Source organism: Alexandromys fortis, unplaced genomic scaffold, assembly GCF_014885135.2.
Source record: "Alexandromys fortis isolate MF-2015 unplaced genomic scaffold, M_Fortis_MF-2015_v1.1 scaffold_1, whole genome shotgun sequence".
In the NCBI taxonomy this organism is placed as follows: Eukaryota; Metazoa; Chordata; class Mammalia; order Rodentia; family Cricetidae; genus Alexandromys; species Alexandromys fortis.
This window is the reverse complement of record NW_026067927.1, coordinates 2,749,793-2,763,552: the sequence shown is the minus strand read 5'-3', so window position 1 is coordinate 2,763,552 and position 13,760 is coordinate 2,749,793. Positions and strand designations below refer to the sequence as shown.

General features: G+C 45.2%; 1 long non-coding RNA gene across 1 annotated transcript; it reads left to right on the top strand.

Moving 5' to 3' along the window:
* The first annotated feature begins 1,416 nt into the window (after window positions 1–1,416).
* Window positions 1,417–13,363, top strand: LOC126502647 (uncharacterized). The gene is made up of 3 exons (XR_007592001.1): window positions 1,417–1,473; window positions 4,306–4,461; window positions 13,231–13,363. It is a non-coding gene; the product is annotated as an uncharacterized lncRNA (long non-coding RNA).
* Window positions 13,364–13,760: the final 397 nt, after the last annotated feature.

Here is a 13,760-nt window from a genome sequence, read left to right as displayed (position 1 = left end):
ATAAGGAGCCAGTGGCATTTCCTCTTGCTCCTTCTCACTTCTTGCTAGGAAAGAGGCACACCTAGCCCAGCTGCCATCCCCACCACAAAGACACCCTGCTTACTGTTTCAATTGCCTATTCCCGTCCCTGCTTTCTTTCTGACTCCATAATGTTTTGTCTTCACTTTTGTATAGCCCCTAATACTGTTTCAGAGTTGGTTGTTACGGTGCTGACTAGTTAGATATCCAAATCTGTATTCACCTCTTCCTTTGTGTGACAAATCTCGATTTTTTTTCAGTCTGGCAGTGTTCCCAGGGAGCCCCACTGACCTCCCTCTGTGTAGCTCAGGGTCTGAGAGATGCAGAAGATGCAATTCTGATGAATATAATTGCTTTTATTTCTGTACAGCTCCCGTATAAGAACCAGGAGTTTAGCTTCACCCACTTTCGTGCCTTTACTACTCGGCAGAGTGGTGGGCACACAGCAGATCTTGGTACAGGCTTGCTGAATGGTGTGGAAGCAGTCACGTGGTGTGGAAGCCGAGGGCTGGAGGATCTAAGCTTGGGTTCCATCCTTCACCAGAGATCCTACAACACCTACTAATTTATCTGCTCCCCAAATGGCCTACTAATTTCTTCTGTGTCTGAGAGCAAACCCTACTGTATTCTACAGGGAACAGAAAAGAATATTGCAATACATGAACTCAAGGACACTGCTTTACTGACTGTTAACAACTTGAAGCCACAGTGAACAAACTCACTTACCCGTTAACAAGCTGACACATCACTAGTTCTACTAAGAGGCCAAGGTGGTTAGAGGGATAGCTCTCACCTTCCCTGCTCTGATAGCCAGCTAAAAACTTTCTCAACAAACCCTGAGAATGTCATAGTAATACACCAGGATTTATCCCCACACAGGGACCAAGGAAGAGGGGAGAGTGGTTTTGGGGCCATCCTGGACTGTGTTCCCAGCCACCACACTAATCCTGGGGACAGTGTACCCAGGCAACGATGGTTGGTGAGTTGACACTCCTGCATACCACCTCATTCTCCAGCTTCAGTCATTTTGCTCTTCTGATGTTTTCTTTCGGAGGTGGCCAGGTTCTTCTTCTCTTACACAAAATAAAAGAAAACCCACCCCATGACATTCTTCTGAAAACCTGCCAGCCACCTGCCTGCCATTCCTGTTGATTTCTCTCCTCTCCCACAGCCTCATACAGGCTTTGGTTTCACTACTCTACTGAAACTACCAATCAGGGTGAGTTCTCCCTCGTGCCAGGCCCCAGCTCAGCTCCATCCTCCTCACACATACACCACCTCTCGGTCAGGCCATGTCGCACACTGAGCTTCTCTCCCCACTCACAGCCACGCGTAGGGTAGCACCACCCTGTAGACATAAGTGTTTCCTTTCCTATTACATCATAGGTGTGTGAAGACGTGGACGAAGAGTGTGGGAGTATCTGGTCTCCCTTCAGTGAGGAGGACCGAGCACGGGTAAAAGCTCACACATGATGCTGAATGCAGCTCTTCTCTTTTTAATTCTTAGTATTGATCATATAATCTTTTCTCTTTCTTCCTGATCAAATTTGACTTATATTTGAGTTTTTTCCAAGCTTGTTCTCATGCCATCTTTCCTGGCCAAAGGCAAGCCCTTTTCAGTGAGCTGCCTCTGGGTAGAAGGTTGCATTAGTATTTTATACCTCCCATTCCCTGGAAAGCTTAGACTTTGTAGTTCCTAACAAAAGAGGGGAGGGAAGCAGTTCTGACCCATTGGTTCGAGGTTTGCCCATGTGTCTGCCTTCAGTTCTGCAGACAACAATGCTGCTGATGCCACAGGGTAGGCTGGATAACACCCTCCCCAAATGCCCATGTTCTAATCTGTCAAACCTGTGACTTGTTAATTATATGGCAAAGGAACTCTACCAATGAGATTAAACTAAACTGAGGATCTTGTGATTGTTCTGTTTTCAGAGTGGGTCCTAAATGCAATCACAAATGCCCTTAGAAGAAGCAGATGGAGGGAGATTTGACTATAGAAGAGCGGTAACTGGCCAGGGATCAGAGACTGGGGTAAGGCCACCATATACAAACAAGTCTTGTAGGAGGGAGCAGCCCTGCCCATTCCTGACTTTAGCCTAGCAAGTATGCTTTGGACCGCTGGCCTCCAGGACAGTTAGAGAATAAATACATATTGACTTGAGCCACCAGTCTTCATTGTAATTTGTTAGAGCAGCTAGTAATTATGTTTCTGGGGCACAGCGTGATGCTTTGACATGTATACAGCACAGAATGGTAGGATCAAGGTAACGAGCATACCTACCACCATAGACAGACACCGTTAGTTTGTGTCGGGGACATTCAGACTCCTATCTACTAGCTGTTTTGAATCATTCAGTTAATTATTGTCAGTCTTACTTTACTGTGCCATTGAACTTGAAAAGTTGTTTTATACAGCTGCTCCCCTGCACCTATTAGCCATACCCTTCCCACCCCCTATGCCTTTTCCAGGGTCTGGTAACCTCATTATTCTATTCTCTGAAATAGAATATTGTTTATCTGAAATCAAGTTTGAAGCCTTCACATGTGAGCAAAAGTTTGTGGTGTTTGTCTCCGTGCCTGAACTATTTTACTTGGGATCTGTCCCCAGTTGTTTCAAATAACAGACTTTCCTTATTTGTTTGTTTAACTAATATTCCACTGAGGATATACACCACATTTTCCCTTATTCATCCAGTTATCAATGGGCACTTTGTTCCATTCCCTTTTTTTGATATAATGAACAGTGGGTGTTTCAATAAACTTTTGACGCTGGTGTTTCTTCATCTACCACTTCCAATTTTTTTGGATATGAGTAAATAGAGGGATTTCTGAGACACATAGTAGACCTTCTCTCTCTCTCTCTCTCTCTCTCTCTCTCTCTCTCTCTCTCTCTCTTTCTCTCTCTCTTTCTCTGTGTGTGTGTGTACATGAGCACACACTTATGTTGTTTTTGTCCATGTTCTATTGCTGTGAAGAGACACCATAACAATAGCAACTCTTATAAAAAGAAAACATTTCATTGGGGCTTGCTTATAGCTTCAGAGGTTTAGTCCATTATCCTCATGCCAGGGAACATGGCCAACATGCAGGCAGAAATGGTAGCTGTGAGTTCTGTGTCCTGATTTGAAGGTAGCAGGAAGAGAGTCACTGACTCTGGCTTAGGCCTTTGAAAATCAAAGCACACGTCCAGTTACTTCCTCCAGCAAGGCCACACCTCCTAATCCCTCTCAAGTAGTACCACTCCCTAATGACCAAGAATTTAAATATATGAGCCTATGGTGGCCATTCCTTTTCAAACTACCACACGTACACGTGTGCCTTCTACTTGTAGAGTTCAGAAGACAATTTGAGTTGCCTTTCCTCACTGAGAGAGGGTCTCTCACTGACCTGGAGTTTTGACAAGTGGGCTATACTGGCTAGCTAGTGAGTGCCAGTGTTCTTCCTGCTCTGCTTCCCTCTTCATTATTGCTGGGGCTACCGGCGCGCACCAACACCCTAACTTTTTATGTGGGCGCTAGAAATCTGACCTCAGGTTGAAAGACAAGGGCTTTACGGGCTGAGCCATTTCCTCAGACCTATTTCTAATTGTTTTGGGGAGTCCTTGTTAAAGGATATCTATCTTTTAATTATTTCACCTACAGCTCAAATCGCCTTTCAATTATCTGTAATACTTGACACTGCACAGTTGTTGTGTTGTATTATTTGGGCAATGATGACAAGAATAAAAGTCTTCACATGCTTAATAGCAGCCTAAGATTTCCCTAGTGTTTTGGATGGCTTAGTTGAGTCTTTGGATAAGGGGCCCATAGATACAGAGACTGGCTATATTTTCCTACTGAGAAGTTGGTCTCTACTGAAGTCAAGCAGTCATCTCAGGGCCACCCAGCCAAGGTTCTGTAGCACTAATGGCACCAAATAGACTCTGTTTCCTGAGACTCATTCCACATAGCAAGGCCAGCTCCTAGCTCTTCTGTGTCCTGGTTTTGTTCATCTCAGCATCCGTGGGAAACAAGTTGGGCATTTTGTCCCTGCCTCAGGGAAGTGTAGCTAGGGAGAAGATCCTCGAGGTCTCAGAACACTCATTCTGCCTCTTGTCAGGTAGACATGTAACAATGGAGGAGAGATTTCCTCCCATTTTCCAGTGTTCTTCAGGGTAAAATTTCTGTAGCTCAACTAAATTCTGATATTTTTATCATGTTAGGTCAAAAAATTTGAAAGTACTTCACTGTATCCAGTTGCTCTCATTTCTGGTTTTGCTAAATTGATGTTCTTTCTTCGACTCTGTAGCTGTAAAGCTATCTGATTTACATCTGCTTGAGACTGGAGCTTGAAGTGAAAGGCATTGGACAATTGCTTCCACTTTGAAGAGAATGTCTCTCTTGTTAAAAAAAGAAGGATGAGGAGGAGGAGGAAGAGGAGAAGAAGAAGAATACAACACCAGAGGTAGCCCAAGCCTTGCTTCCATTTCTCTACAAATGTTCTCTAAAGGGCACCATCCATTTGAGTGCACCGTAAGAATATCCTATACTGTATGGTACATGTGAAATGTGCATTTAAAGTAGCTCTATCTCAATAGAGATCAAGTCTCCATAGTTCACCCATTTGGAGTGTATGATCCACTGCTTTTCAGTTCATTCAGATAGTTGTGCTCTGACTGTCAAAACTGATTTTGGAACATTTGTGTTTCTTTCAGAAGAAGCACTGACTGTGTGCAGAATTGCATGCCTGTCACCTCAGCATGCAGGACTGTGTGCAGAAATGCATGCTTGTTACCTCAGCATGCAGGACTATATGTAGTAGCACATGCCTGTAGCCTTATCCTGCAGGACTGTGTGTAGAAGTACATGCCTGTCACAGCATGCAGGATGGTGTGCAGCAACACATGCCTGTCATCTCAGCATGAAGGACTGTGTTCATCTCAGCATGCAGGAGGCTGAGGTGAGAAGATCCAGAATCTGAAGTCACCCTGAATTGCAAGGTCTAGATTAGTTTGAGCTACATAGCATTTCTGCTTCAAAAAGATAAACCACCACATCACCATCCCCATGACTACCACCAGCACCACCACCATCACCATCACCACTACCACCAAAAATCAAACCAAACTAAAGTTCTCTCCCAGTAAGCAGTTGCATTCTTATTCCCTCAGCCTCACCCTCTGTAAACAACAGTAAGCTTCATCTCTAGGTATTTGCCCTTTCTGGACATTTTATGTAAATGAAATACTATACCTGGTTCTTGGGATGGCATCTAATGTTTCCTAGGTTTGCCCATGTTGTAGCATATATTATTATTTCATTCTTTTTGATTGTCTGAATAATATTTCACTGTGTGGCTTGACCACATTTTACTTTTCATTTACTGCCAATGAACATTGGGGGTGTTTCCCCCTTGTGGTTATGGTAATAGACTGGGGCTGTTGGGAGAATTTGGATCAAGTTTTTGTGTGGGCATAGGCTTCTAACTCTGCTTTTTAAAATTATTTTTTTTATTTGTGTGTGTGTGTGTGTGTGTGTGTGTGTGTGTGCAAGTGCATGCCTCCCATGGTGCACATGTGGAAGTCAGAGGACAATTTTCAGGAGTCAGTTCTTTCCTTCTATCATGCAGGTCCTGGGGATCAAACTCAGGTTGTCAGGCTTGGTGACCCACTGAGCCATCTTGCTGGCCCTCAGATTTTTTTAAATGTATGCATGTGGGAATGTAATTGTTAGACTGTAAGTAACACTGAGCTTACATTTTTGAGGGGCTTCCAGACTATTTTCAGTATAGTCATTGAAAATAAATTCATGACAGCTGGGGGCTGGGGCTAGCTGGGGAGAGGGAGAGGATAAGAAAGAGGTTCAGCGTGGTGAGGTGCCAGGAACTGTAATGTATGCTCAGCCAAAGCATCCGGTCCCAGATTGACTGCTGCCATGGGAACAGATCCAAGTTAATCTACGGAAGTGCAACAAAGCACAGAGGGTGCTGCTTATGTTTTACCCAAGAAGTGACCCAGAGTCAGATGTTTGGGCTGGGATGATGACTGAACAGGAAGCTCATTTGCAACCTTGGGACAGAACAGAGAGGATGACACATTTTGTTTGTTAGCCTAGGCAATCGCTGCGAACAAGGAGCCTGTCTCCAAGGCTGTCCTGGTACCAGCCCGCCCCGCAGAACAGCAGGCCTGGCTGGGATCATGCTTTCTGACCATTTTTGTCCTTTCATCTGCTTAAGCTAGTTACACTGTCACTTTGAGTTCTGGCTCTGAGTCCCCGGGAAGGGCTCTGTCCAGATGTTCATGTAGTTAGCAAATGCACTCTGCTGATGCCTTGGCACGGCTGCTTTCAGATGGGGACGGATACTTGATGCTGTTGGCTGTTGGCAACACACACACACTCAAATGAACAGCAAAGTCTGTGACTCAGATCCCCTGTGTCTCCAATTCTTTTTGTAATACGCAGATGCATCATTTAGAGGGAAACTGACAAGGGAGCATGGGGGGGGGGGGCGTGGGAAGCGGCACTGTTTTCCCCATGGCACCCTCTCATCTCTCACGGACCATGCAGAAGCTCTTCATGTAGGGAAGGGTGTCTTGTGTCGTTCCAATTGTAAGGCAACTCCTTCTGTCTTTATGTAGGAATCTGCACCCCTTTTTAAAACTATTTCTTCCATTACGTATGCAGAAACCCTTAACCCATTCAGTTGCGGGTCCTTCCCCAATACTACGTATTTTTGATTCTCTTTGAGCTAAGCACATTTCAGAGAATATTTTACATTTTCCAGCATGCACTGGGGCTAGAGAATGGAAAAGCCTTCCTTAAGGTCACCAGATTGGTGGGGGACCTGCCTCTATGCCTCTCTCTCTCCCTGCCTCTCTGCTCTCAGACTTCGCTCTCCTGGGATTCTGTGGTGTCGCTCATCATTGTATTCTCAAATGCCTAGCATAGTGCCTGGCACATGATCCTGGGGACCAGTTTGGTCTTTCTGAATACTGATCCCAGCAAGTACTTTTTGTGGGGGTGACTTGAATGTCTTTCATTTTCTTTATGAAGTGTAACTACAAATGGCGCCCTCCTCAAATACATGTGAACGGTAAGGGGTAGACAAATCAGTGCACTCAAAGTGATTAGGAGAGTGTCTTTTGTAGACTGGAGGGGGTTTTCCATGAATGTTGCCTCTTGGGTGAATGAATGCCTAGGTTGTAGGAGCATCCCTCGGTAGGTACCTCAGTGTCCTTCAGCCTATTAGACCCTGTTCTTTAGATCAGGTCTTAAATCTGGGCTGGGAAGCTGAGCTAAGGGCAGCTCTGTGAAGGCTGATGCTTCAGGCAGAGGGCTTTTGGGCAGAGTAAGTTCCTCCTGGATATCTATTCATTCCTAGCTGCTCTTGCGAGGATTCTGGGGATATGGAAGCACAAGCACAGACTATGTTCTGGCCTTCAATGATCACCAGCCTGTGATCTAGCATATCACACACTCTGTTTCAGTCACGCAAAAGCCTCTGGATGCTTAACATATTTTTGTGAAGATTTCCAGGTCCTTTAGATTTTGCTTAAGAAAACTGCAGAGCTCTCAGCCTCTCAAAGGGAGGTTTAGGCTGACGAAAGAATGGTTCGCGAGAATGGCATGTGGACATCGGCAGCTTTGTTGATTTCATTTCTGGGCGCAGAGTAATGTTCTCATGTGAATTCTGTCTCAGAAGGTTTTATCTATCCCTGATGGCCTGTGGCCTAGCTGTGTTGAGTGTGGATCCTGGGGTCCATCTGGGAGCGTGAGAAGGACACAGCCAACGATCCTGAAAAGCTGCCCAAGTATGGGACACATCCAGATCCTGGTCTGGTAAAGGGCCGTGTTTCTGATAGTTTCCTGCCTCTGTCTGCATCACTTACGCATCCACCCCAGTTTCATGATTCAGAGATGCTGGGTTAATAGGGATTCCATGAAGTCATGAGTTCTTAGGCAAGACAGTTCAATGAAGGGTGCCATGAGAAGATGAATGATTCCTTGATGCTCACCCCAGTCCCAGCCAGATGCACCGAATAGTAAACCTTTATGAGGTTTGCGCATATTCAGTGTATAACAGCTCTCTGATTTCTAAGTACTAGGACCAGTGAGAAAGCTGAGTTGGTAAAAAGAACTTGTCACATGACCTGAGTTCAATGCCTGGAACCCATGATAAGAGGGGAGAACTCCTGAAAGTTGTCCTCTGTTTACACACACACACACAAACACACACACAGACTCTCTCTCATATTACTACTACAAATAAAATAATTTATCCGATTTATAAATTCCAGACTGAATCACAACAGTAGTCTTATTTGGAAAACTTGAACATATGGATTCCTTGGCTCTAAGGTTTCTGATGGAGTATAGCTGAGGAATCTGAATTTTTATTCAAGTTGTCCCAAGTAATTCTCCCAGAGGGTCAGGCCTGTAAAGCTCATGGTTGCAATGTCCCTGTGGCATGGCTGGGCTTCCAGAGACTGATTGCATTTATTTGGGTAGAAGGTTCTAGAAAGTTGGACTTTATCTTCAAGACAGGGTTTCTCTGTACCCCTGGCAGTCCTGGAACTCACTCTGTAGACCAGGCTGGTTTGGAACTCAGAGATTCATCTGTTGGAATTTTTTAAAAAATTACTTATTTTGAAGTTTTCCTGCAAGTATATATTGTATATATATTGAGCATGTTCCCTGGCCTACCCCCTTCTCCCTCCCACTCCTGATAGCCCTTTGTCCCCTTAAACAGTTTGTTCCTACTTTCATGTTATAGATGCACACGTGGTTTTATGTATTTATATAAAATCTAGGAATCACAAAGGGGAGAAAACATCAGATATTTTTCTTTCTGAGACTCATTTAATTCACTTCATAAGACACTTTCTAGTGCACCCATTTTCCTGCAAATGCATGAGTTAACTCTTCTTTATGGCCGAGAACAATCTCATTGTGTAAACAAACCACATTTCTCTATCCATTTCTCAGCATTTTTTTTTTTTTGAAACAGGGTCACTGTAGCCCAGGCTGGCCTCAAGCTCACTAAGTACCCGAGGATTGCTTTGAATTCCTGGTCCTTCTGTCTCTGCATCCTGATTACTGTGATTACAGATCTGTGCTACCACACCTAGTGTCTTCAGCAGTAGAGGCTGTCATGTGACTCTAGGCATAGTAGAAACCCTGACAACCAACTACTCTTTCCTTAGTAAAGGCAGTGATGGCGTGCACGTGCAGATGTGACGTGAAATGGAGCATCCTGGCCATTAGGACCCCAGACACCATTCCACCTAGAGGGTCCCCATCACTTCGCTGTTTCAGATCAGACCACTTTAGGACTGGCAAAGAGTTGCTGTTTCATTTTTTGTTAACTTTTTACTTTGCTAAGTTAAGACACTGAAAAAGAATTCAACTCAGCCACCATTTATCTGTACCATTCTGTAATTTGTTTTAACTGATGGGGCTGGAGGGATAGCTCAGAGGTGAGAGCATTTGCTCTGCTCACAAGGATCTAGGCTCAGTTTCCAGCAACCACAGGCCTCACGGCCATCTGTGACTTGAATTCCAGGGGATCTGACACCCTCTTCTGGACTTTGAGGGCAGCAGTCACATATGTGGGGCATACACATATATGCAAGTAAAACTCACATACATACAAAATAAAAATAATGCTTTAAATGAAGTTTTTATGTTTTATGTATAGAACAGACCTGAAGTAAAGCTACGGCAGTTCTTATGTAGAATTCATTGATTTGAGAGGAACTTGCTTTGCGGTCTTACCTTCCTTCATTGTGGTTCAGCTGGCTTCCAAGCCAAAGTTAACCTTGGCAGCTGAAGCAATTGAGATCTGGGGAAGGAAGGTCATTGGCTCTGGCTCTCAGGCAGCAGGGCTGGAACCAGAACCTATTCTAAGGATATCAGCTCATATTGATGTATAATGCTCTGGTGACAGGCTTGGCACCCCGTTCTTCCCACCTAACATGTATGGATCAGAGCCACTGGGAATGGCTGCCCACTCCCTCAGCCATGCTCAAGCTCACTTAGAATGGTCACCATGGTAATTGCCAGGTTAATGGCTCTGTTGGGTAGGGTAGTACCATCTCAACGTAGTCATTGCTGTGCCTACCTGTGGATGCCTCACTTGAGAAGCAGGAGGATGGTGACTTCAAGGCCAGCCTGGGCTATGAAGCAAGGCCTTGTCTAGTGTTAACTAACTAAGAAGGTAAAATCTGAAACCTCTAGCAACAATAGGATATGGAGTACAATCATGTGAGTCTTTGGCATGGCAGAGGGGAACTTCAGTTGTAAAATATAGGAGCATGTTGCTGTTCTGTCCCACCAGGACACTGCACTTCGGACATTAAAAAAAATCTGTGAAGAATTAATTTTCTGATTATCTCCTGCAGAGTCCAAGTATCTTCTCTTACCATGTTATTAATTTTAATAAGTAAACAAATTGGCTAATTCTCTTGGAAAGGCTTTCATTGAGGGAATGGTCATTTTATTCAGTTCTCTGGGAGAAGGAAGAAAACAGACTTCCAAACGCATTGTCAATAAGTAGGGCATTTGGACCCTGAGATGGGAAGTGGACAAGATGTGCCGAGCTCTTGGGTGCAGATGCTCAAGTCAATACGTGAAGAGGTGAAGCCGCAGTGGTTTTGGCACAAGGCTTGCTTCCTCGGGACCAGTGCGGGACTTTTGAAGGGCAGGCCTAAATCCAACTTGGATCTCAAGTCTACCTAAAGTGGTCAAGTTCACTGCCTTGACCTGAAGAACAGTCAGGAAACAATCACAGGAAGGAATATACTACTGAAGGGCAGGGCATGACCTAGTGTCCCTGAGCACATGACTGGCCTGTAGAGATAGTAACACCTAATTTGTTGAAACGAAGTGTCTCTTAGGGACCCAAAGGCATTTCCCTACATTGCAATCAAGTGGAGATTTGGACTAAACCAGGGCAGTTTTGTGGGGGTGGGGTGAAGAGCCTGGGAGCAGTCAGGAGGGACTTGTGTCTGCCACGAAGCCATTGGATAGCTGCCCTAAAAATGGGTCGCGGAGGTGCCCTCAATGGGAGGAGAAACACAGAACAGAAATGTCATCAACCTCATAATTTGGCTGCTTCCCTGGCCCAACCCTCTTAAACCTATTTCCTGGAGCCAAACTGCAGGTTTAATATCCCAGCTGCAAATTCCCCTGGACATCCTAGCTCCTTAGGGATCCTACCTACCAGAGGTAAAAGACAGAATGAGTCGAGTTTCCTTTAAAGTCATCGTCTGACTTCAGTGTTGACCTGTTTCCTCATTCTAATTTAGTAAGATAAACCCACATACCTTAAAACTATGCCCCGCACCACAGAGGTGCTGTGACCCTTTTAAGTACCGTCTGAAGGGAGGTGAGTAACTCCCAGCTCAGCCGAATTCCTGCCCGGCAGCACCTCTGTCTCACTGGACTAGAAGTGGGACAGGACACCTCCCTGCCTGTCACTGGATGACCACAGAGGCTAAAGCATGACCAGAATTTGAAACCAAAGTCCTTATTTTTGGGTTAGAGGCAACTGGAGCACACGGAGATAAGTGACAGGTCTCCAGTGTCATCAGCCTGTGTCATAGCTGGGTCCAGAACAGGATTCTCCCATCATTAAATCATACTGACTCTCAAGCGCCTGGTGGAGTAGACTCATTTCTCCCTAACTTTAGGTAATAGTCTTATTTTGGAGAAGGGGGAAGAGGTCAATATAGATGCTACATGGCATAAGTAATTCATAGGGAATCAGTTGGAAGACCCTTGCTGTATGCTGCATGTGTATATGAGAGCATATAGGGACTCGATTAATAATATATGGTGGTTTGTGCCTCTGTGTCTCTACGCCTGTATGTGTTCATAAATATTAAGTTAGGGTGAAGAGGTCACAAGAGTTGTAGAGATGGAGGACAGGCTGAAGGACTTAACTCCTGGCTCCTGAGCTCTGAATACACACCCAGGAGAACCTACCCTCCACACTGGCCCAGGTGTGGGCCGAGATGAGGGCACCACTGCCCTCTGCTGTACTGAGAGGTGAATCTGCTCCATGCCTGCTTCCCCTTGGCCAGGGTGGGGGTGGGGACTGACTAAAAACCTGCACACTGGTTCATGTCTGCCTCTTGAAGTCATTCCCCCACCTTTGATGTTCTTAACTTCAGGTGGTGGAGCAGGAACACTTGGTGCTTGGGGGCTCAGTTCTGAGTATTCAGCCATTGCCCCGGGGCCTTCACAAGCCAGGTCTGAAGAGGCTGAAAGTTCTGGCAATTCCATCTCTTGTCTTCCTGGTCTTACTGGGGATCAAAGCTTAGACTATCAGAATGCTTCTTAAAGGCGAAACCCCTATTGCCTTGGGGGAGTCCTCTCATTTGCAGACACAGACAATGGGAGGAGAAACCTGCAGACCACTTCCCTGCGAGAACTCCCTGCCTGGGCCCTGCATTTGCAGAGTTTATTGGCTGCATTCCCCTGGCTTGCCTCACATGGTCTTTAAAACCAGTGAGCTACAGTAGAATGGTCATCATTCTTCTCGCTTAATAGATGGGGAAACTAAGGCCTGGGAGGTTTGCTGTCTTTTGATTGATTTAGAGGTGATTAACTAAGACAGAAACTGTACCTCCAGCTGGAACGGAATTCATCAGGCTTCAGATGAGAACAAATTAAACTTCAAAGTAGCGTCAAACAAGGCATTCGGTAATTAACTGGGTGATATGAGGGCAAATCCTAGCTGTGCCACCCAGCCTCGTTCCCAGCATCTCGGGGACCTCAGTGTATGACTGATTCCTGAGTTCTAGGACATGTCTGATTTTAATGGGGCCACCAGGGAGCCTCATGGTAGAGAATTATTTAACTAACATTTTTCTTTACATAATAAAATGTTTGTAGAAATTTTTTGGTCTCCAATTTAAAATGAGCTATCCTAATCTATAAATGCGAGGGCAAACATATTTCTGCTTCCCTTTTGAAACTGCAGAAACTGTCAGAAGAACCACCCAAGCTTTGGCAGTCAATGTTTGCTTTGGTGTTCATCCTATGTTAGCTTAACACTTTCTGCTAGCCCAGGCTAGCCCCAGGAATACAGCAGTGGCCAAGGCAGACATGGTCTTGGTGCTCATGAAGCTCATAGCCAATCAGGGGAGAGAGACAAACAGATCAGTGCCCCCTTGAGTATATTAAGAATGTACACTGTGGTAAGTGCCATGAATTGGAACTCTCATGGCAGGTATCTCTCCTGGTCAAGGCTTCAAAGAACCTTCCCTGGAATCCACAGACTCAGTGGAGATGGCCCAGCACGTGAGCTTTCTTCAGGACCTTCAGTGAACCAAGAAAACCAACATAGCTGCAGTACAGAGGGGAAAAGAAGCCAAGGTGTAGTTGGTAAGGCGTGTATGGCAGAAATTAATCTTTTGGCTGAAAAATACAGCTAGTTACAGGCAGAGTAGAGATTAAAATATTCCCTACTTCTGAGGAGTCTTTAATCTCCAATTGCTTTTGTTCCCCCTCTCTAAAGGTCCTGTGTGTTCACAGCTCCTCCCAGGGCTCCTCCCACCTCAGGCTCTGCTCTGCTGTGCTCCCCACAAAGGTTCCTCCTGTGTCTTCAGTTAAAATCTCACTAACTCCCAACTAGGTCTCCCACACATGCATGCACACACACACATGCGCACATACACATGCACATGCACACACACACTCTTTTAGCAGATGAGGTCAACGTATGGCACAGCTGAGGACACTAGCAAGTGGTGGAATCTT